General features: G+C 38.8%; 1 protein-coding gene and 1 long non-coding RNA gene across 2 annotated transcripts in view; one reads left to right on the forward strand and one right to left on the reverse strand.

The window, feature by feature from the left end:
• The window catches only part of LOC120442609 (sialic acid-binding Ig-like lectin 12), a 119,456-nt gene that overhangs the window by 57,531 nt on the left and 39,749 nt on the right, over positions 1-22,176 (forward strand). The gene's annotated exons all lie outside the window — the stretch shown is intronic.
• LOC120442611 lies at positions 13,843-20,938 on the reverse strand. Its single transcript, XR_005614818.1, has 4 exons — positions 20,858-20,938; positions 19,047-19,079; positions 14,558-14,717; positions 13,843-14,183 (listed from the first exon to the last, which is right to left on the reverse strand). It is a non-coding gene; the product is annotated as an uncharacterized LOC120442611 (long non-coding RNA).

Genomic DNA, 22,176 nt, shown 5'->3' on the forward strand with positions numbered 1-22,176 from the left:
CAGTGGTCCCTCATTTATTGCAGCAGGGGTTATCAGAATAACTAGCCCCTCGCCACGCACTTTATACACTTTTTGTCACACACATGAGCATTACTCAAAGTTCTCACAAGTTGATTCTCAAAGTGCAAACCTTGTAGATTTTAAAATGTAAAAGTATTAATATGCGCTTTTTTTTCTTCGCTCATGCGCCACTTTTGTGTGCCTTTTTCCCTCGGTGCAGGTGTCTATTTCCGAACGAGGGTCATAGTTATGGGTGTTTTGTGCTGTTTTTTCTATTGGACGTGATGGTTATCAAAACCAAACATGATAAATTTGGTAAGCGCAGGAGACACGACACGGAGGAAATTTGTCAATAAGGCTGCAGAATGCAATGCACATTGTTGAAAGTTGTACTGTGCAATAAAAAATTCTGCGAAAAAGCGAGGCAGTGACGGATGAACAGCGGGACCACTGTATACTGTTTATAAATTAACAATAACATATATTCCTATATGACAACATGCATAGTATGGAACGCCAGGACTGCCATAATGAATTACTTAAATACACCATTAAATAATTAATTAAATGTGGCAATAATTAATTAAAATGTGAAATACATAAATAATTAATTAAATGTGTCAATAATTAATTAATTACATGTGTCATAACTATGTATTTAATTAATTAATTCCCATTTTAATTAATTATTGCCACATTTAATTAATTATTTAATGGTGTATTTAAGTAATTCATTATGGCAGTCCTGGCGTTCCATATGGCTGGACCTGCCCCTTTGAACTCAGATCCACATCACCAGGCTCCTGATTGGTTGTCGCGGCGCGAATTGACGCTGGAGTTCAGATTTTTCCAACTCGAGCGGTAGACACGATACGTGCGAATGCACAAAATGCACCACACAAACTGACGCGCGTATTTTTATTCGCGTGTCAAACGCGTCAGTCGCACTACTTGGACGCGCGACTGACACTTTTTCGCGACGCAAATCTGCTTCTGGATTTTCGCGGGACCCTCAGTCGTGCGTCATCGCACTTCTCCGTTGACTTTACATGTAAACCTGACGCTCTGGTCGCGTCTATCGCGTTCAGTGTGAACACACCGTAACAGCTTTTCCCATCCAGTGTGTCAAATAGCTGACAAGGCTGCACCAGTGTACTGTGATGTTTCACCAACATGTGCCAGATGCTGTTCCTGCCATCCATGTGTACATCACCAGAGACAGCCCCTGCCAGAACAGAAACTAAGACTGTAAAAATCTGTGCCTGTTTTTTTGATGCGTTCTATTTATTAATGATTATTAGGAGCAAACTATGACTTTTTGCATTCTGTCTTTTTTTTTTTAATCTTTACTAGCCACTCTCTAATTCACACTCAAACAGCAAGTAAGAAACCAAACTTCTTGGAAATTGTTGATTCTGTGACTTTATAAAGTCCTTAAGTAATCCAGGTAAAGGTTAACTTCAATTCCTGATTTATTCTGTAATCTCTGGTCATATCGTATTCCCCTCAGTTTATTTGCTGCCATTGTCCATTCTTTGTAATTGATTGTAATTCAACCCCCCTCAGAGACATCTATACTGGCAGACTTCAGCAGAAAGCCAGCATCATCATCAAAGACCCCACGCACCCTGGACACTCACTTTTTTCCCCCCTTCCCTCTGGTAAACGCTACAGGTTCATCAGGTCAAAGACAAACAGACTCAACAGAAGTTTTTACCCACAGGCTGTCAAACATGCCCTACCTCCACCCTGATTGGAGGATAACTGCACTGCCAACACTCATGGACATTACACCTTATTTATAAATTGTATTTCTGTTTATACTTCAATGCAACCAACACCCTTACCTCTTTAAACTGTACTTATTATAACATTATTTAGTATAGTTCCAACAGCACCCCCCCACTCAATGTGCAATATCATCCTCCCCCCACACACTCAATGTGCAATATCACTGATCACACTGCACCTCTCAATGCACCTGCTAGTTACATGGCATGTATGTGTATGTATATACAGGGTGGGCCATTTATATGGATACACCGTAATAAATTGGGAATGGTTGGTGATATTAAAGTCCTGTTTGTGGCACGTTAGTATATGTGAGGGGGCAAACTCCTCAAGATGGGTGGTGACCATGGTGGCCATTTAGAAGTCGGCCATCTTGGATACAACTTTTGTTTTTTCAATAGGAAGAGGGCCATGTGACACATCAAACTTATTGGTAATGTCACAAGAAAAACAATGGTGTGCTTGGTTTCAACATAACTTTATTCTTTCATGAGTTATTTACAAGTTTCTCTTTGTTCACAGCCATTGACATGTCGAAGAGGTTAACACGTGAGGAGCGGATCGAAATTGTGTTGATATCTGGTGAACGCAGTAACCGGGTCATTGCAGCAGATTTTAATGCAAGACACCCTACGAGACCACCCATCTCCCATGCTACAGTTAGCAAACTGCTTGCTAAGTTTCGTGAAACTGGTTCAGTGTTGGATTTGCCAAAATGTGGACGCAAGAAAACTGTCACTAATGAAGAAACATCAGTGGCTGTCCTAGCTTCATTCAGCAAGAGCCCACAGCGTAGCACTCGCCGCATGTCACTGGAGAGTGGCATTAGTCGAACATCCTCGGGCGGATATTAGCTACTCACAAATGGCACCCTTACAAACTCCAGCTACTGCAGCATCTCAACGAGGATGACCCAGATCGGCGCACAGAATTTGCAGAATGGGCAAAACAAAATTGGAACAGGACCCTCAGTTCACGCAGAAGATTTTGTTCAGTGATGAGGCAAACTTTTATGTCAATGGTGAAGTTAACAAACAAAACCACCGCTATTGGTCTGACACTAACCCACATTGGATGGATCCTCCAAGACTGTTGGAACAACAAAAGTGATGGTTTGGTGTGGTATATGGGTACAACGATTGTGGGTCCATTCTTCATCAATGGAAACCTCAAGGCCACTGGATATTTGAAATTGCTACATGATGATGTTTTTCCTCTTTATGCACTGAAGCTGGCACGTTCCCTGAGTTTTTCCAGCAAGATGGTGCACCACCACATTATGGGTGCCAGGTCCGAGCATTCCTAGATGAACAGTTTCCTGGAAAGTGGATTGGTCGTCGTGGGCCAGTTGAATGGCCCCAAGGTCTCCTGATCTGACCCCTTAGACTTTTATCTTTGGGGTCATCTGAAGGCAATTGTCTATGGTGTGAAGATACGAGATGTGCAGCACCTGAAACTACGGATACTGGATGCCTGTGCTGGCATTTCTCCTGCGGTGTTTCTATCAGTGTGTGAAGAGTGGGAGAAGAGGGTTGCATTGACAATCCAACACAATGGGCAGCACATTGAAGACATTTTATAAGTGGTCAGAAACTTGTAAATAACTCATGAAAGAATAAAGTTACGTTGAAACCAAGCACACCATTGTTTTTCTTGTGACATTACCAATAAGTTTGATGTGTCACATGGCCCTCTTCCTATTGAAAAACAAAAGTTGTATCCAAGATGGCCAACTTCTAAATGGCCACCATGGTCACCACCATCTTGAGGAGTTTGCCCCTCACATATACTAATGTGCCACAAACAGGACTTTAATATCACCAACCATTCCCATTTTATTACGGTGTATCCATATAAATGGCCCACCCTGTAGATGTAAGCGTGTATGTGGAAATATGTGTGTGTATGCATGTACAGATGCAAATATGTATATATACATATATGTATGTATGTGCATGTATGTTTGCAGGTGTATGTATAACTTGTACATATCTTTCTTGTGTAAATGTAAATTTGTCTGTTATTGTGTAAATACTTACGCTATTGTGTACTCCACACACATGGAGAGATGCCAAACTGCCTTTCACTGTTCTTGTAACAGTGACAATAAAAAGCTATTCTATTCTATTCTATTCTATTCTATTCTATTCTATTCTATTCTATTCTATGTTTATACTCAGCTGCTGCCTTTGACTCAGTATTTTGAATTTTTTATGGGTTTATCATAAATTGTCTTGAAATTCTGAAATTATTTATGTTCTCGTTCCTGAGTATATTATGTTTGAGTGCCTCTGAGTTTGATAGTTATAGCTCTTGATTTCTTGTTATATGTTGGTTCTTCTTTTTCTGTCCAGTCTGTCCTTGTCTCCATGTCCTGTCTTCAGTATCTTTGTGCTTGTTTACCTTCAGTCTCTCCAGTCTGTCATGTCCCCTGTATGGTTTCTCTGGGTCTGTGAAATGTCAGTCTTTGTTTCACTGTTGACTTACCTTTGGTTTGTGTCTAGTTTACAGACTACAAACTAAACATAAAACTATAATCTCTTTAAATCCTGATCTCTCCTTAGTTTGCAATATTTAGTTATCTTCATCACTGGCCCTGGTCATGTCTCCGTATCTACTCTGTGCCCTGTCTCTATGGTTGTCTGGGCTTCCTGTTATTCACATGTCTGTGTTTACTCCTTCCCTCTGTGTTTATGTGTCTGGAATCTGGGTCTATCTCTGTTTGTGTCCTGGTAGTCTTCTTTTGGTAGTCTCTTGTCCTGTGTGCATTGTGTTTCAATTCTGTTGCCCTAGTCTTGTTATTGTGATCTAATTCACCTGTGTTGCCTGGTGTGTTCTATCTCCCTGATTAACTAATGATTATTTAAGTCCTTAGTTTCCTTCTTTCTTTTTTGCAACCTCCCTATAGGTGTCTGTCCTGTCTGTTTGGTGGTTTCCTGTGTATTTCCTTAGTTAGCATTTCCAAGAATATGTCCAATTCTCATGGTAGTTTGCCTTTTTTGCCGTGTTATCTGCCTTTTTGCTTTGCCAAAAGCCAGATCACGTGAAGACCCGTTCAACAGCTCATTTGGAAGTACTGACATCTGCTGGTTATTCAATGTACAGCAGCCCTGCTGTGATATTACATGTGGGCTACATGCCAGTCGATATATAAATATAAAGATGTACCAAATTGCAGAATACCCATATGATGTCCTGAATAAGCCTATCTGTGTTTGATTAAAGATGTATGTTATCATTGTGACATACTGTGCCAAAATGCTCCTTTGTCACTTGCCACATTGCAAGTTTTGGGGGGGTTTCACATAGTTTTACTATAGTGAGTTGTCATGTTTTCAACTTTTGTCAGCAGCATGTTTTGACAAAGGAAATTCACATTAATACATTGACTTTATAGTCAGAATTATCTTGACAGTCATTTACTGCATATAAAAGATGTCTTGATGACTGATTTATTACCTTTCATGAGGGAAAGTTTTAAAGTTCTGTATTTCAAAGCTGTAACAATATGAGATTTGTATTTATTTGTAAAGTTATTTTAGAAAATCCAAAGAAAATATGCAATAAATAATTGTGTTAGCTGAATTCATGTAGAACTTTTATTATCTAACATGCGTTATTAGTCTAAGTCATCATATAGGTAATTATACAGCGATATCATACAGGGATTAGTGTGCTCTATTGGCCAACAAACTTGCCTGACCTGAACCCCATAGAGAATTTATGGAGCATTGCCAAGAGAAAGATGAGACATGAGACGGAACAATGCAGAAGAGCTGAAGGCTGCTATTGATGCATCCTGGTCTTCCATAACACCTCAGCCGTGCCACAGGCTGATAGCATCCATACTATGCCGCATTGAGGCAGTAATTCATGCAAAGGGGACCCAAACCAAGTACTGAGTACATATGTATGATTATACTTTTCAGAGGTCTGACATTTCTCTATTTAAAATCCTTGTTTTATTGATTTAGAGATTAGATTAGATTAGATTAGATAAAACTTTATTAATCCCTCGGGTGGGTTCCTGTTAAGAGAATATTGTATAATATGATCAGCTATATGAAATGTATCTTTTTATCTTATTATTAAGCACATGTTTAAATGACTTTTTACCTAGTAACTTGTGTGATGAACCGATGCAGCTACTAACCGCTTCCTGTCTTCAGAGAACATTTAGATGTAGAGAAGAGGAAGCTCAGCTCTTTTACAAGAACATGCAAATGTAGAAAAGGGAAAAGACCCGCTGCCTTGAGTGATGTAATCTATGTAACACACACACACACACACACACACACACACACACACACACACACACACACAATACAGACAATCTTGTATAAATAAAGGTCGCAGACAGTCGTGGGGCGCAGTTTGTGCGTTCCATGACTGCCCCTCGCGAGTGAAAAACTTCTGCAGTGTTTGTGTGTTTTCTGACTCAGACGTCTCAGCTGAAGAACGGCAGGGTGATTTAAAGAAATCCTCTGTCATTAAAATTGGTCCTTCGAACCTAGCGATGGAAACAAGCAGACACGTTTCTGTGACTCCAATAAGGTCTGACTTCTGCATCCTGACGCCGTGGGTAAACCAGCACTGAAGTCTGTCGACAGCCCTCTCCAGGTAGAGGTGAGAGTCCTGGGCGCAAATTCGCATCCAGGCCGGTCCTGGTCCACGACACTGGGATCCAGATGACCTGAAGAACCAGCAAAAGACGACTGAGGGTGAGAAAACACTTTTTGGTTTTAAACCGCCGGAAGGGTTTAGAAGAATGCATAAAATAGGTTAGAAGTAGCCGGAATTACTTCAGGAAATGCTAAAGGTTGGAAGTAGCCGAATTACTTCGGGATACGCGTAAAATAGGTTAGAAGTAGCCGGAATTACTTCGGAAAACACGTGAAATAGGTTGAGTTCGCTGGAAGGAACTAAATTTAGGCTGGTTTTAGAGGTAGCCATAATTACCTCGTAATAAATTATATTTAGACTGGTTTCAGAAGTAGCGGAATTACTTCGTGACAAATTAGCATAAATGTCTATCTGTGTGTATGTATATATGTGTATGTGTTTGGAAGTAAGTTGATTTTACAGCACAATAAGCTGCTGAACTACTTCCATTGTTTTTATTGTTTTCCTTGTGTATCCTGCAAAAAGCTCAAGTACTGGTGACGAAGGGAAAAGGTTGGGCTTTGTCTCATAAAACTGACACCGCTCCAGGAATAGCCCAGAGTAGGAGGCCGTGTCAGCAACCACCCCGAGTCTAGTACCAGAGAAAGCTTTGCAGTTCTGTGATAATGGGGAATCAGCCCACAAAACTCACTGCTGACGAGCAGTGGTTAGAAAAGAAATGTCCAGGCGCCGGACAAATCAGTGCTTGTAGATGGAGAAATCCTAAAAAAACAAAATGTCCCACTTGGGAAGGGAAATGCAGCCCCTCAGCACTAACACAGTTGAAAGAAGCTCTTTTGAAAGAAATAGCGGAAACAAAAAACTTAAAAAAGAAAGGAAAACGCTCGCAAGAATCACAATATTTCTGGGCCTGGAAAGAAGAAGCAGCTAGACGAGAGGAGAATAAAAAGAAAAAACAAGAGAAAAAAGATAAAAAGTCAGAAAAACAGAACTTAACCGCCAGTTTAGTAAAACCAGAAGACGAGACACTGTGCAGTGCTCGCAATATGCGTATTAATCCACCACCATATGCACCGCCACCTCCCACTTCTGCAGCCACAGCTGCAGCATCACCCGCTTCTGCAGCTACAGCTACAGCACCACTTACTATACACTCACCCATATCAGGAAGAACTAGGTCACACACACATCATCATCCTTATGTAAAAGCACAGACAATGCTAAACGAACTTTCACTCAAAAATAACCCACAAGAAGAAATAGGTCGTGATCCCACTGGGACCGACATCTGGGGAGACACAGTCGACCCGCCAGCCACTGGTATCTACCCAATGGTAGCAGTAGCTAACCCCAGATTTGGCCTAATAATAGGGCCAGAAGGACAAGAAGAGCAAGATGACCGTCCAAACATACATATTTTTCGTCCGTGGTCACAAAAAGACAGACAAAATGTCCTGAAAGACGTTCCTCCACTGAATGAAGGTTTTATACCATGGAGGGATGCTGTAGAACTGATCAGAAGACAATGGTATTTAAACGGTCATGAAATGCTTCAAGTCGTGCAAGATTTACTAGGATTAAAGATAGGAACAGTTAGAGGAGATTATACCGGCTCAAACGCCGGGGGTGTAGCATACGCACCAGGAAGCACCGACCTAATCAATGCCCTAACAAATTTATATGAGAGAATTAGAGTACGGTTGGCCCCAAGGGCTGACTATGGAAAAATAGGAGAGGTGAAACAAAAAGAAGCCGAAACAGCTTCTGATTTTTTGGACCGCCTGTGTCCAATTTTTAGACAAAATTCAGGTTTAAATTATGAAGAGGGTCCAGAGACCCCATATCAGCAACAACTAAAGAATGCCTTTTTAAATGGCCTCCTACCACCAGTGAAATCACATGTAGAAAAACACTGGGTGACTATGAACACAGGATCACTGCCCGACGCACTGCAATATGCAGAGCATGCTGTCCGTGTTATAAAAAAGAAAAATGAGAATGTAGGCACATTCACAGTAGATCCAGAGACAGGATTTATTGCATTTTCGGGAGGACAGTTGCAAGGGTGTAGGAGAGGAAATAGAGGAAGAGGCAGAGGAGGTTACAGAGGCAGAGGAAATAACCGATCAGAACGTTTCGACAGGGAAAGAGACAACACCTGTTGGCATTGTGGAAAGGAAGGACACATTGCTAGAAAATGTAGATCAGGAAAAGACAGAGAAGGTAGAAATGAAGATTGACTAGACAGAGAACAAGGAAGTGAGGAAAAACAGGATGACACAGAAGTGTTTAATGTGTATGAACTAGTCACACTGTTAGAAGACAAACCCATACTAAAAATTCATGTAAATGGCCAACCCATGACTATGTTATGTGACACAGGTGCATGCAAAACTGTGCTAAATCAAAAACCTAAAAACCTAAAATGAACCGATGCAGCTACTAACCGCTTCCTGTCTTCAGAGAACATTTAGATGTAGAGAAGAGGAAGCTCAGCTCTTTTACAAGAACATGCAAACGTAGAAAAGGGAAAAGACCCGCTGCCTTGAGTGATGTTATCTATGTAACACACACACACACACACACACACACACACACACACACACACACACAATACAGACAATCTTGTATAAATAAAGGTCGCAGACAGTCGTGGGGCGCAGTTCGTGCGTTCCATGACTGCCCCTCGCGAGTGAAAAACTTCTGCAGTGTTTGTGTGTTTTCTGACTCAGACGTCTCAGCTGAAGAACGGCAGGGTGATTTAAAGAAATCCTCTGTCAGTTCCTCTGGGAAATTCTGTTTCCAGTAGCACAGCACCGACAGAAGTTGCAAAAGAATGTAAGCAGAAATAGAAATATACCATATATACACATATACACATATATATAAACACAGAGGCATATATAAATACAGAGTATATAATAGCGATAAATAGGATAATAGGAATGACCAGGGAATTGCACATTTCAACTATCGAAAGGAGCCAGTTGAGGTGGTTCGGGCATCTGACAAGGATGCCCCCTGGGCGCCTCCTGGGTGAGGTGTTCCGGGCATGTCCCACCGGGAGGAGGCCCCGGGGCAGACCCAGGACGCGCTGGAGAGATTATATCTGGCTGGCCTGGGAACGCCTTGGTGTTCCCCCGGATGAGCTGGAGGAGGTGGCTGGGGAGAGGGAGGTCTGGGCTTCTCTGCTTAGGCTGCTGCCCCCGCGACCCGATCTCGGATAAAGCGGATGAGGATGGATGGAACTATTTTGAGTCTATTGCACCGCTGAATATGAAAAAATATTGCACAGTGAAAAGGGCACTGCAGATTAGTTGTTCCCGCCCTCCTTTGTCCCCCTGTTTCTCCTCCCTCTCCCCTCCAGCAAGGAGTTAAACAGTTTAATGGCGTGTGGGACAAAGGAGTTTTTAAGTCTGTTGGTCCTTGACTTTGGGAGAAGCAACATGTCACTGAACAGACTCCTCTGGTTGTTTATGACCGTGTGCAGATGATGCCCAGCATTGTTCATAATGTCCAACAGTTTCTTTGTTATTATTTTATTTTTTGCTTTTAAATTAAACACAACATGCTTATACAGATTCAACTGAGGACAATTACTACATTAGCGTTTGTGAACTTATAAGCATGAAAAAAAAGAAGGAGAAAAAAGAGGAAGAAAAAATTATAACAATATTAACTAAATAAGGAGTAAAATAACATAAGAAAATTCACGCGGAGTGTGAGGCATGAATTATGATCAGTTAATTTTTAAGAATTCTAGAAATGGCTGCCAAATCATACAAAAACTCGCCAGTTTCCCCTTTCTATCAAATCTTATCTGTTCCACCCTGGCCACAGACACCATCTCATTAAGCCACCTTTTAAAACACGGGGCCGAGGAAGACCGCCACTGTAAAAGAATAAGTTTCTTTGCAGCCAGCATACCCATTGTAATTATCTGTTTTTGTGAAAAGGAAAAAGATTTGATTGATGCAAACGATCCAAGTATCGCCAGTGTACCATCAAGTGGTACTTTTTTTCCTAAATTGGTTTGAAAACCACGTAAAAATCTGGCTCCAAAAAGCTTTCAAGACAGGGCAATGCCAAAATAGATGTGCAAGGGAACCTTCACCGATATTACATCTATCACATAAGGGGGATACAGAATTATAGATCCGGTTAAGTTTAAGTTTAGAAAAATGTAATCTGTGAATGACTTTAAACTGGATTAATTTATATCTGGCATTTCTTGAGCCTTTCTGAATATTGGACAAACAGTTTGACCACTGGTCCTCAGACAGAGGGACACCAAGGTCTTCAGCCCATGTATTCTTAATTCGATCAGAATCAACTGGGATTGTAAAGCACTTGACAAACTGAGATATCAGATGTTTAAAATCTGCTTTCCGAATTATATCCAAGTAAGTCAGTGGAAAGTCTGAAAAGTTTCGTTGAACAAAATTCCTTATTTGAAGATAACGAAAAAAATATGATTGAGGTAACTGAAACTTTTGTTGAAGTTGAAGGAAAGACAAAAATTTGTCATCTATATATAAGTCCTCAATGCATTTCAGTCCCTTTCCCCCCCATTCTAAAAACACCCTATCCATTTTACCTGGTTTAAACAAGTAGTTATGTATTATTGGCATTCTAACTGAAAAGTCAGGTAGTTTAAGAGATTTCCTAACTTGACTTAATATCTTTAAGGAGTGTTTAACAACAAAATTACGACTGATTGAATTATTAGAAGAACCCATGTTAGAAAACAATAAGACCGGTAATGAGGCTTCAGATACTGTTGCTGCCTCTACCTGGAACCAGATCGGAAGCTTAGCATAACAATAATCAGTAGGTGAACCCCACTGCCAGTGCAATACAGCTCTTGAATTTGCTGCCCAGTAATAATGTCTAAACACAGGGAGACCTAAACCCCCACTGGAAGTATTTTTTTGAAGATGAGCCTTGGATATCCGAGGGGGTTTTCCTGCCCAAATGAATGAAAGAATCAATGAATCAAGCTGCTTAAAAAATTTAAATGGCAAATAAATAGGAAGGTTTTGAAAAAGATATAAAATTGTGGCAAAGACACCATTCTAACTGCATTTATTCGACCAATCAAAGACAGAGGAAGCAGTTTCCATTTTCTAATATCGTCTTTCAGCTTGTCCAGCATTTCCAAGAAATTCAATTTATAGAGGAGTTTGGGATTTTTAGAGATCTTAAGGCCAAGGTAGGTAAAAGATGTAGTCACTAATTTGAATGGGAGTGAGCTGAGAAACTTTGGGCATAGATTATCTGTTATTGGCATATATTCAGATTTGTCCCAATTGATCATATATCCTGATAATTTCCCAAAGTGTTTAATGCAATTTAAAAGATTAGGGAATGAAATTTCTGGTTCGGAAAGGCAGATCAATAAATCATCTGCATACATATTAACAAGACTTTCAACATTCCCAAATTTAACTCCCTGTATACCTGGGTGGTTTCTTATGTTAATGGCAAGGGGCTCCAGAGCTATATCAAAAAGAAGCGGTGAGAGGGGATCCCCCTGTCTCACTCCACGTTGTAACTGAAAGGGGGAGGATTTATCTGCGTTAGTGAGAATGCAGGACACCGGACACAGATAAATCATTTTTAATCCAATCCCTAAAATATTCCCCAAAACCAAATTGTTTTAGAGTCTCAAATATATAAGGCCATTCAATCTGATCAAACGCTTTTTGGGCATCCAGAGAAAGTACTGCTGTTTTAGCCTCTTTTCCATAACCTGAGCAACAGTTTCTTTAATGTCCTCTTCTCTGCCACTGTCACCAGTGTCCAGCTTCATGCCAACCGCAGAGCCAGCCTCCTGAGGAAATACAGTCTGCTTTGGCCTTTTTTATACAGGTGCTGCGTGTTGCATGACCAGTCCAGTTTGTTGTCCACCCACAGCCCGAGGTACTTGTATGTGTTGACCACCTCCACCTCCTCTCCCTCTGTCTCAGGGGTCGGCAACCCTAGGCACGCGTGCCACCGTCGGGCATACCGGACATTTGCTCGGTGGCCCGATGATTTTTTTTATTTATTTATTTATTTATTTATTTATTTATTTTTTGGTGGTGGTGGATTGGCCAGACGCTGGTCGGTCTGTAAAAATAACTCAGTTGTTTGGTGGTGGCTATGGCGTAGCTTCCACAGATTCAGTAAAATTAACAAGTGGTGGAGGCCAGCAGGTGAATGAGGGAAGGGGAGGCAGGAGGAGGAGAGACCCGAGGCGGCCGCCGGTCGGAGCGTCAGGTGAACTAAACTTCAGGTAAGAAGTTATGACCTGCAGTCTATCTGGGTCAGATATAAACCAAGTTTAGGTGGAGTTTATTTTCGTTGTGCTGACTTTTTACAGTCAGTTACAATAACTCGTACTGCGTACTAGCTAGCATGACGGAATTTACCCAGCCAACATTTATATGTGGGGCCCATATGGTTTGGAAATGGGCTGAAAAATGGGCCCCATATAGGATTGTCCGCGGGTTCCGTAATGGCCCCATATTAAATGCCCATATAGGTGTTATATTGGTAAAATCTGGGAACTAAATGGGCCCCAACTGGGCAAAGTACACAGAAACCCACCCGGGCCCCATCTTTCAAGTTTTTATGGGTACCATGTGGGTACCACAAAGGCTAAAAAGTGGGTTTTAAGTGGGATTGTCCGCGGGTTCCATAATGGCCCCATTTTATAAGCCCATCTCGGTGATATATTGGTAAAATCTGGGAACTAAATGGGCCCCAACTGGGCAAAGTACACAGAAACCCACCCGGGCCCCATCTTTCAAGTTTTTATGGGTACCATGTGGGTACCACAAAGGCTAAAAAGTGGGTTTTAAGTGGGATTGTCCATGGTTACATAATGGCCCCATTTTATAAGCCCATCTCGGTGATATATTGGTAAAATCTGGGAACTAAATGGGCCCCAACTGGGCAAAGTACACAGAAACCCACCCGGCCCCATCTTTCAAGTTTTTATGGGTACCATGTGGGTACCACAAAGGCTAAAAAGTGGGTTTTAAGTGGGATTGTCCATGGGTTCCATAATGGCCCCATTTTATAAGCCCATCTCGGTGATATATTGGTAAAATCTGGGAACTAAATGGGCCCCAACTAGGCAAAGTACACAGAAACCCACCCGGGCCCCATCTTTCAAGTTCTTAGTGGGTACAACATGAGGAAAACATGAGCTAAAAAGTTGGAATGGCATTATCAGTGGGTTCTGTAGTTGCATCTTACTTCTAGTTTGAATTGGCTAATTTCTGGCACTGAGTGGGCCCCATGTAGTAAAACAGTCACAAAATCAATTTTTCAGATAATACGGGTTCTGTGACACAAAGACACAAAATATATTAAAGCTGACCACAAACAAAAACTAGTTTGTAAATAAAACCATTTCAAAAATCACGAGGGTACACAAAACAACATTTTTCACATTTATTTTGTCCAACAACTGTGATTTTACGTAACTGTATTCCAAAGTGCGTAAACTTTTAAAAAACTAGAAATGTCAAACTACATCAAAATTCCTTAGATATTCGGAACTGTTGCAACAGTGAGAAAAAGTCAGATGGAAAACTCAAAAGCTTATCTTGAATCAGCAGGGTTTCTTTTTTTGTTTTTTTACAGAGCCGTAAGTCTATTTTGTACCCTTGCAGCCCTCGGTCCTCCTCTGTCTTTAGCTCCAGTGAACCACTTGGAGAGAGCCTTCTCTGCTTCTTGCAAGTTGACTTTTGATGTTAAATAATTCTTCTTCAGTGCCTCTGCAAATGAAGAAGAAAAATGGGCAAGCCAAAGTAAAGTTAATCTTAGCTTACTTAATTTTTTCTTTTTTTTATAACCTTTATTTAACCAGGAAAAGTCCCATTGAGATTAAGAACCTCTTTTTCAAGGGAGTCCTGGCCAAGAGGCGACAACACGTTAAAATTACAAAGTTACATACATATTATAAAATATGTAACAATAAAATAAATAACAATAATTTGGTGATGATTTGCAAAGAACAATGTTTATTTCACTTTATTGCCTCAAAAAATATATATAAATTGCATGATAACCACTCTGTTACACTTTCAAACACTTTATTAAAAAAGTTTAGTTTTCTAAAGTTCAAATGTCTCAAGTGAAACTAACTTACCATACACAACATTAAAAAGACGTAAATCTCTGAACTTTTTTTTCCCATGTCGGCCAAGCATGTTGTACTCCACAGCCAGCTCAGGTCATATGAGGAATTTCATCATCCTTCTTGTGGCATCGTCTACACTTGTTCCCTCTGTATCTGCTACCATGACAACCTGAGGGGAACATACAAAAAGGACAGATTAGATAATGGCATCTGGTTAGGATGCCTCCCTGGTGAGGTGTTTTGGGCATGTCCCACCAGGAAGAGACCCAGAACACCCAGGACATGCTGGAGGGACAATGTTTTTCGGCTGGCCTGGGACTGCCTTGGGCCAAGTGCCTGGAGAGAGCGAAGTCTGGGCCTCTCTACTTAGTACCGGATTGGGTTGAGGGGCAGCAGCCTAAGCTTAAAATAATGGACCGGAATGGAGGATAAATGGACGCTTTACATATTACTTAATGTTTACTGTGTGGTTATAAAAAAAATATGGTAGTAAACACAAGCTAAACTAAAAAAATTAATTGCGGTTCCTTAACCCTTTATCCCCAATAATGTTACGCAGGATAACCGGAATTATATATTGTTTTAGCTGTAAAAGTGTCATAAAATCAGCTGTGACTGTGTGTGCTTTTGTCCCTTTTTTCAGTATTACTACTACTTTACACATCTGGTAGGTTTTTTCCTCTACTGTATACTATATGAATGTAATCAAGGATTAATAACAGAAAAAAAAAAGAAATTGAAATTTTGGCATTTTTACTGAAGGCAATCAAAATGTACATGAATAAAATATTTAAATTAGTCATTTCAAATTAATAACTCTAAAACACTGAACAAAATCAAGTATTTGACCCTGTGGTTTATTTTCAGACATCTCTTTTCTTCTAAAAGTCCAGGCGTGTTGGGCCCCTGGTAGAGCTCAGGTTTGACGAGACAGGTTTGGAAAAACCTGTCGCTGGCGACTTTTTGGGGGCTGAGGGTTAAAATAAATAGGAATTGGCCAAAATTTGTATAAACTATCATAGCAGAACAAAAGTAAAAAAAACCCTTTATCTGTTATCAGAATCAAATATTTGATTAGAATAAAAAATTTAACTTTCTGGAAGATTTCTCGTTACATCTGTCATAAAAGTAACAACATCTCAGAAAAGAAACATGATAGCAACAGGAAAATATGATAGCGTGTGTGATGTGATGGTCCCTGGCCAGATTTATACACATATTATAAGCCCTGTGACACAAAAACCACTGAACTCTGACACGCACAGACTGTTTTCCTTCTTGGTAATGAAGAAAAATGCTGGTCTGGTATGTAAAAGGGAATTTATTCTTCCAGGACCTGAAGCTCCGTAATGCAGCCCTCCAACAGCCAAACCTATCTGTTGTCTGATTGTCTTGATGCATGCTCAATCATCCAGGTAAGTAAATCTCCAAAAGTTGATTCTGTTCATCTGGACGTAGCGCTTTCAGCATTTTCTCCTACTGAAAACGCTACGTCCAGATGAACAGAATCAACTTCTGGAGATGTTCTCTGATTGGATTGTTTAATTGGTGATTGACATGAAATTGACCAATCAGCTCAAAGGAAGAAAAATAGGGTCAAAATTTGGATGTGTAAGTATAAATCCACACACAGCCAGGAAAGCCGAGCGCAGAGTTGTTTGTAGCACCAATTCAGCCAGAGTGGAGCCAGATGGATTTTCCATCCATCCACACTGTAAAGTCTATAGACCAGCAAGTGATAAATTAACAGTGTTGTTGGTATTTTCTAAAACAGTTGTATGCAATAGGAATTGCTGTTTATAGTCCTCCTGTATATCTGCATACTGCCTCCCAATTAAAACCTGTGATAATGGAGATTCAAATTCATGTCATACCTATACCAACAGTTATCAAGTATCCGGATCGACCTTTACTGATGTGCTTAAGGGAAAATTGTTATTTCCATGTATTTTCCTGTTCTGCCTTCAATTTTGAGGACTTCCCCCCACATTTCTAGTTCTGACAGTGCACTACAACAAACAAATCTGCTGTGATTTACATTTGTTGAATGAGCAATTTTGTAAAATAGTCTATTTTTGTATGCGCAGTTTACAAATCTGTCCTGTAAAATGGTAAATGGCCTGTATTTGTACAGCGCTTTAATAGTCCCTAAGGACCCCAAAGCGCTTCACACATCCAGTCATCCACCCATTCACACACACATTCACACACTGGTGATGGCAAGCTACGTTGTAGCCACAGCCACCCTGGGGCGCACAGACAGAGGCGAGGCTGCCGGACACTGGCGCCACCGGGCCCTCTGACCCTGTACAGCATGGACTGATTGCATGCTAAAAAGTTGTTGCTTAAAAATAAAACAATAAATTTTTAATTAATAACATCAGCAGAAAGCCTCGTTATTAATTAGATGTACAATTTCTATAGAATACGAAACAACTCAGTTCATTTTTGATCATATCAATACCAGCATATTACACAACTAGTGATGGGATTTCCGGCTCTCTTTAGAGAACCGGCTCTTTGGGCTCGGCTCACTAAAAAGAGCCGGCTCTTTGGGCTCCCAACCGGCTCTTCAGGTTGTTTTGTTGCTTTAATTAATTTATTATTAACAACAATATAAAATTATGCACAAAAGGAATTACTAATGTAAAAAAAGAAACGTGGTTGTATTTATATATGTTTATATATAAATATATACGGTGGCCCCTAGAGACAAAACACGTACAAACCCTAAAACACATTTCTAGCGTTAACTGAACTTCCAAAACAGAGCTACCTAGATCACTTAAATTACACAATTGAAAGCATATGTGTATTGTTTGTGTATTTATACACAAGCACTCATATATATTCAAATAATTCCAAAAACTGTTCATTTACCTCTTACTACCACACACCAAATCCGGTCGTTGGTACTTCCTGGCTTGTGTAGCCACTAGGTAACAAAAGCTCAACACTGTGCCTAGCATCCTGGAGCACTTCTGTTGTGTTTTGTAAGTGCCTCGGAGTTTGTACGTGCTATGGAGTTTTTACGTGTTTTGGAATTTTTTTACATGTTTTGGGGTTTGTACGTGCTTTGTCTCTAGCGGGCACCGTAAATATACTTTTATTTATTCTCTCCACATAAAATGTAATAAATAAATCATATAATACAAAAAACAACTATTTACATTTCAACTTTTAACAATTTAAATTTTCAGCTTTTTCCTTTTAAACAAATTTAAAGTGAAACAACACAAAACACTGCAAACCACAACACAAATATAAATTAAAATATGAAAACAAAAAGAAGATGCAGATTCTCTGTCATATGGGCCTGCATGAATAAACTTTCTGAATCCTTTATCATCCGCAATTGAAAGTAGTTGTGGATGATTACTATACCTTTCTAATGTGACGTTGTTGTCCCTGGCTCTCTTTCGCTCTCTCTCCCTCCTGCTCTGTTACTGTGCTACTGCGAGTGTAACTACGCGCCTCCCCTCTTCCCAGCGCAAAGCACAAGGCTCGCGTGCGGAGTGAAGCGGAAAAAAAAAGTGCGAGAGAGAGGGTGAGAGAAAAAAAAAAAACGCGTCGTTCACTTCAAAGAGTCGGCTCTAAGAGCCGTTTCGTTTCGACCGACACATCACCAACAACTATGATGAAAAACGCTCATCTGCTTCCATCACGATCAGCTGATTAACATTGAGCTGCTGCAGTCAACACCATCAAACTAACTTAGTGTTTAATGTTATGTTATTTAATGCTTTTATTTTTAAATCTTTACCAGAGCTTAAAGACTGTAGATGTTCACACCTGGTGTTAGAAAACCGAGCTCACAGCAGTATTTTTTTTTTTATAACAGGAAATTTAAATTTTTATTGGTTACCGTGTTTATTACCACTTTTATCAGTAATGTACTTCCTATAAAATATAGATTTGATAAGTTACCGGTTTATTGAAATCAGCTAGTGAACACATCGATCACGTTATTGAACTACACGCCTTGCACTCTTGTGAGCTCTGGTTACTAGCAGCAGGTGTGAATGTTTGTAGTCCAAAACGCAGATAAAGATTAGAATAACAAGGCAATGTAAAATCAGTTTAATGCAGTTTGCAGTAGCAGCTCAGATGGAAATCAGCCAATTGTGAGGAGAGCAGAGGACCAAAACTGTCAGAGTTGTGGGACAAGTGAAGAGAACACTGTTGGCATTATTGTTAGCATAAAAGATGGAAATTTAAATAAATGTTAAATTTTAAAATTGATCATTGCCTCCTGTGCCTAAATAAAATATATATATATATATATATATATATATATATATATATATATATATACATATATATATATATATATATATATATATATATATATATATATATATATGTACTGAATACCAGTAAAAAAAAAAATGAAGTAATGCACTCCTTTCAAGGATGCCCCAAAGACCATCACTTTTCAAAAATAATAATAATAATAATAATAATAATAAGTAATACAAATAATATGAAAGTTACTTACATGTCAAAGATGGTGCTTGTGATCTTGAAGAATCTAAACGTGATAAGGAAATGAAAGAAAGTGCATGAGAAAAAAAAATACAAACATTTTCGTTTTTTCCCAGCATAATTCAATATAAAAGATTCTCTTACTAATGCACAAAATGAACAGTGTAATTAAAAGTTTGAAAGGCACTGCATGCGTTTATATGGTAAACTGACTAATTCAAGCAGCAAACACTAGCAGTGCAAAAATGTATCTAACTAGCTGACAGACTTTAAAGTCACAGGAAGATATATCAAAATGGTGACTTGTGCCAGAACAAATGTCTTGACAGACATAATTCCTAAATTCCTTTAAGTAAAAAATTGGTGACATAGTAATAAGTGGTCCCTAGTGGTTTTCAAATTATTACATGGCTTGTTAATTTTTTATTAAATTATTAAGAAGCCAGATGACTTCAAAACATTTACAAATTACTATAAAGCACTATCCAAACTTCAAAACAAGTGGCAAAATCTCCAAATTAAAAGTACTATAAACTATAAAAATTTGAATATACTTAAAAATATGCAAAAACTAATTTAGTGGAATTTTTACCTGCTCAAGAATACATTAAACATGCACTATTTCATTGAAAAGAACAAAATTTGTGTACTTTTAGAAAGAATTATTAAATATTTGGGGATACTAGCCATAAAGAGGGTCTCGTACATTTACGGGCATCTAATTTCCTGGATTTAATAGTTTAAAAGTTTAATAGGTCTTTGAACTTGATAATAAAATTGAGTCCATTATTAGCAAAAAGAATAAAAAAGAGCAAAAAATGCTTAATATATAATAATTGTTTTAAACTTAAGCTTTGTAAGTGTAGCAGATTTCATTATGTCTGTAATTTGTTATTTAGCCCCACAGTAGTAAAAGCCATAAATGGGAGTTAGATTTATTACTAGTATTTTTACACAGCATTCAGCTATAGTAACATGTTCTGCATTTTCCTACTTCACCATCTGATCTGAACAGCTGCACTCTCTTAATTAATTAATAACCTAACATTTCTCAGTAACCAATAACTAGATGGAACAGCACAGTATCTAAGAGATCAGACAGTGTTTGAGCTAAAGAAGCTGTGTGTTTCTTTTGGGGCTTTTTTGCACACTGATCCACCACGTTTTCCTATAGTACAATGCATATCTGGTAACATTACCGTAAACGTGACCAGTAGGTAGGTTCACGCTCAGATCAGAAAACTGTTTCAGCTGCAGGCATCTACTCCTGTAATTTAAACAATAACCTCATACACCTCATGTTTTACACCCCTATAAGGGGGCTTGCTAACTGCACATGAATATTACGTGACATGGTATGACTAGCTCATGTTCAAACATTTAAGATACTGTTCAGCCATTTTGTTTACTGGGTAGTGCATAATGGCCGAGTTAGCTGAGCGGAATCCACTAAAGCCAAAAAAAATAATATATATTTTTTAATTAATTACAAAAACCTTATAGGAAAACCTAAGAAACAGTTGCAGAAGCACAGAAAAAAAAACTGCCGTGTAAGTTATAATATGTAAATTCAAAAACTGTATAGAGAGAATGGCGCAATGAAAACAGAATAAGATAAGATGAATTTTTTCGAGTAGAATATAGGCAGTAAGAGTTTTGTAATTAACTTTAAATTATGTTTGCCCATGACAATGCAGTAAATTAACCCAGTTCTACCTGCTAGCTAAAGATGTTATGCTTCTCCCCTATTACCGCGTTTAGGACGACTATAGAAAGTTACTAAAATAACCATTGATGAAAACTTAGAAAACTTTAAGTATTTACCTTTGTCATAGTTTTCCATTCTTTGGTATCCTTTTGTCCTCCACATTCTCAAACACCAGGGAGAGAAAAGGCGCAACTAACGAAAGACCGCGAAGACTAGACACTAGGCGGTGCAATCTGCTCCTCCCTCTTTTTAAACGAGCCAATAGGAGCTGCTCACATTAAAAACAACTTTATTTAAAAAGTCATTTTACACCTGATACAAAAATTTTAAAAGTCAAACAATGCACAAGTTTAAAAGAACAATTTTATTTATTTAAGCATAGGGATGGTTAATATGTTTAAAAAATTAATACATAATATTTATCAAATAATTGTCACCCAAATCAACGTCATAATAAAAATATAATTAATAAAATATATAATAATGATAAGAAGAATAATAACAGTTTACCTAAAAGCTAACATTAGACTGCTTTTGAAAAGTTTCAATAGTGTCAATACACCATAAGGACAAGGGAGTTTCACAGTTGAAGTGTGACTGCTTTAAAGACCCCATTCCTCTCCTTTCCACTAGTTCAAAGAAAATATAAATTATTTCTGGTTATATAATTTGAGGTCACAAGTTTGAAGAGTAACATTTAACAGATCGGTAATATACTTCAGGAGCTTTACTGGATCTGATTAACCAAAACTTCCAACTTCCATGTAGCTAACTGTCTTTTCTCTAATACAGTAGAGTGTCTCTGATCTACTAAAATCCTCAATTGCATGTTTGCTCAAGTAAAAGTCTTAATTGTTTGAACAACCAGTAATCCTTAATTTGCAAATGCCAAATCTGGATTTTGTCTGTGTAATTCACTTTTATCTTAGGTTTTTTTATTTGTATTTTTGCTTTTCTTTTTTCTACTCTTGTGTCCGTTTTAATCACTTATTATTGCTGCTGTGACAAGTGAATTTATCTAAGAAGAATCATGAAGTCTTTATTTTATCTTATCTGAGCCTCACCATGCAGAGCGCTGAAAGTTCAAATTAAGTACTTAAAATGAAATCTAAAATTAAAAAGTAACCAGTTTCAAACCAGTTATTTGGAATAGTGTGCAGAGCGTTTTGAGTAACATTGAATGTTCAAAAACATCAAAGTTCCTATAGTCTCACTTGACAGCTGGGTTGTAGTGTCTGATAACACATAACATCTTGAGGTCTCAACGTGGACTTTAAGTACATTCACTAGCCAAGGCTAAATACTGAGAGGGTCAAAAATGAAGGGTAAAGAACATCTGACTGTATGTAAGGATAGCAAAAGTGATAGACTGAGGTTGTGCCAAATATGTTAAAGTTAGGGTGATTCGTTAGAGAATGGTACCCCATGGGTGCCG

The sequence above is a fragment of the Oreochromis aureus genome, linkage group 11, assembly GCF_013358895.1.
Source record: "Oreochromis aureus strain Israel breed Guangdong linkage group 11, ZZ_aureus, whole genome shotgun sequence".
Classification (NCBI taxonomy): Eukaryota; Metazoa; Chordata; class Actinopteri; order Cichliformes; family Cichlidae; genus Oreochromis; species Oreochromis aureus.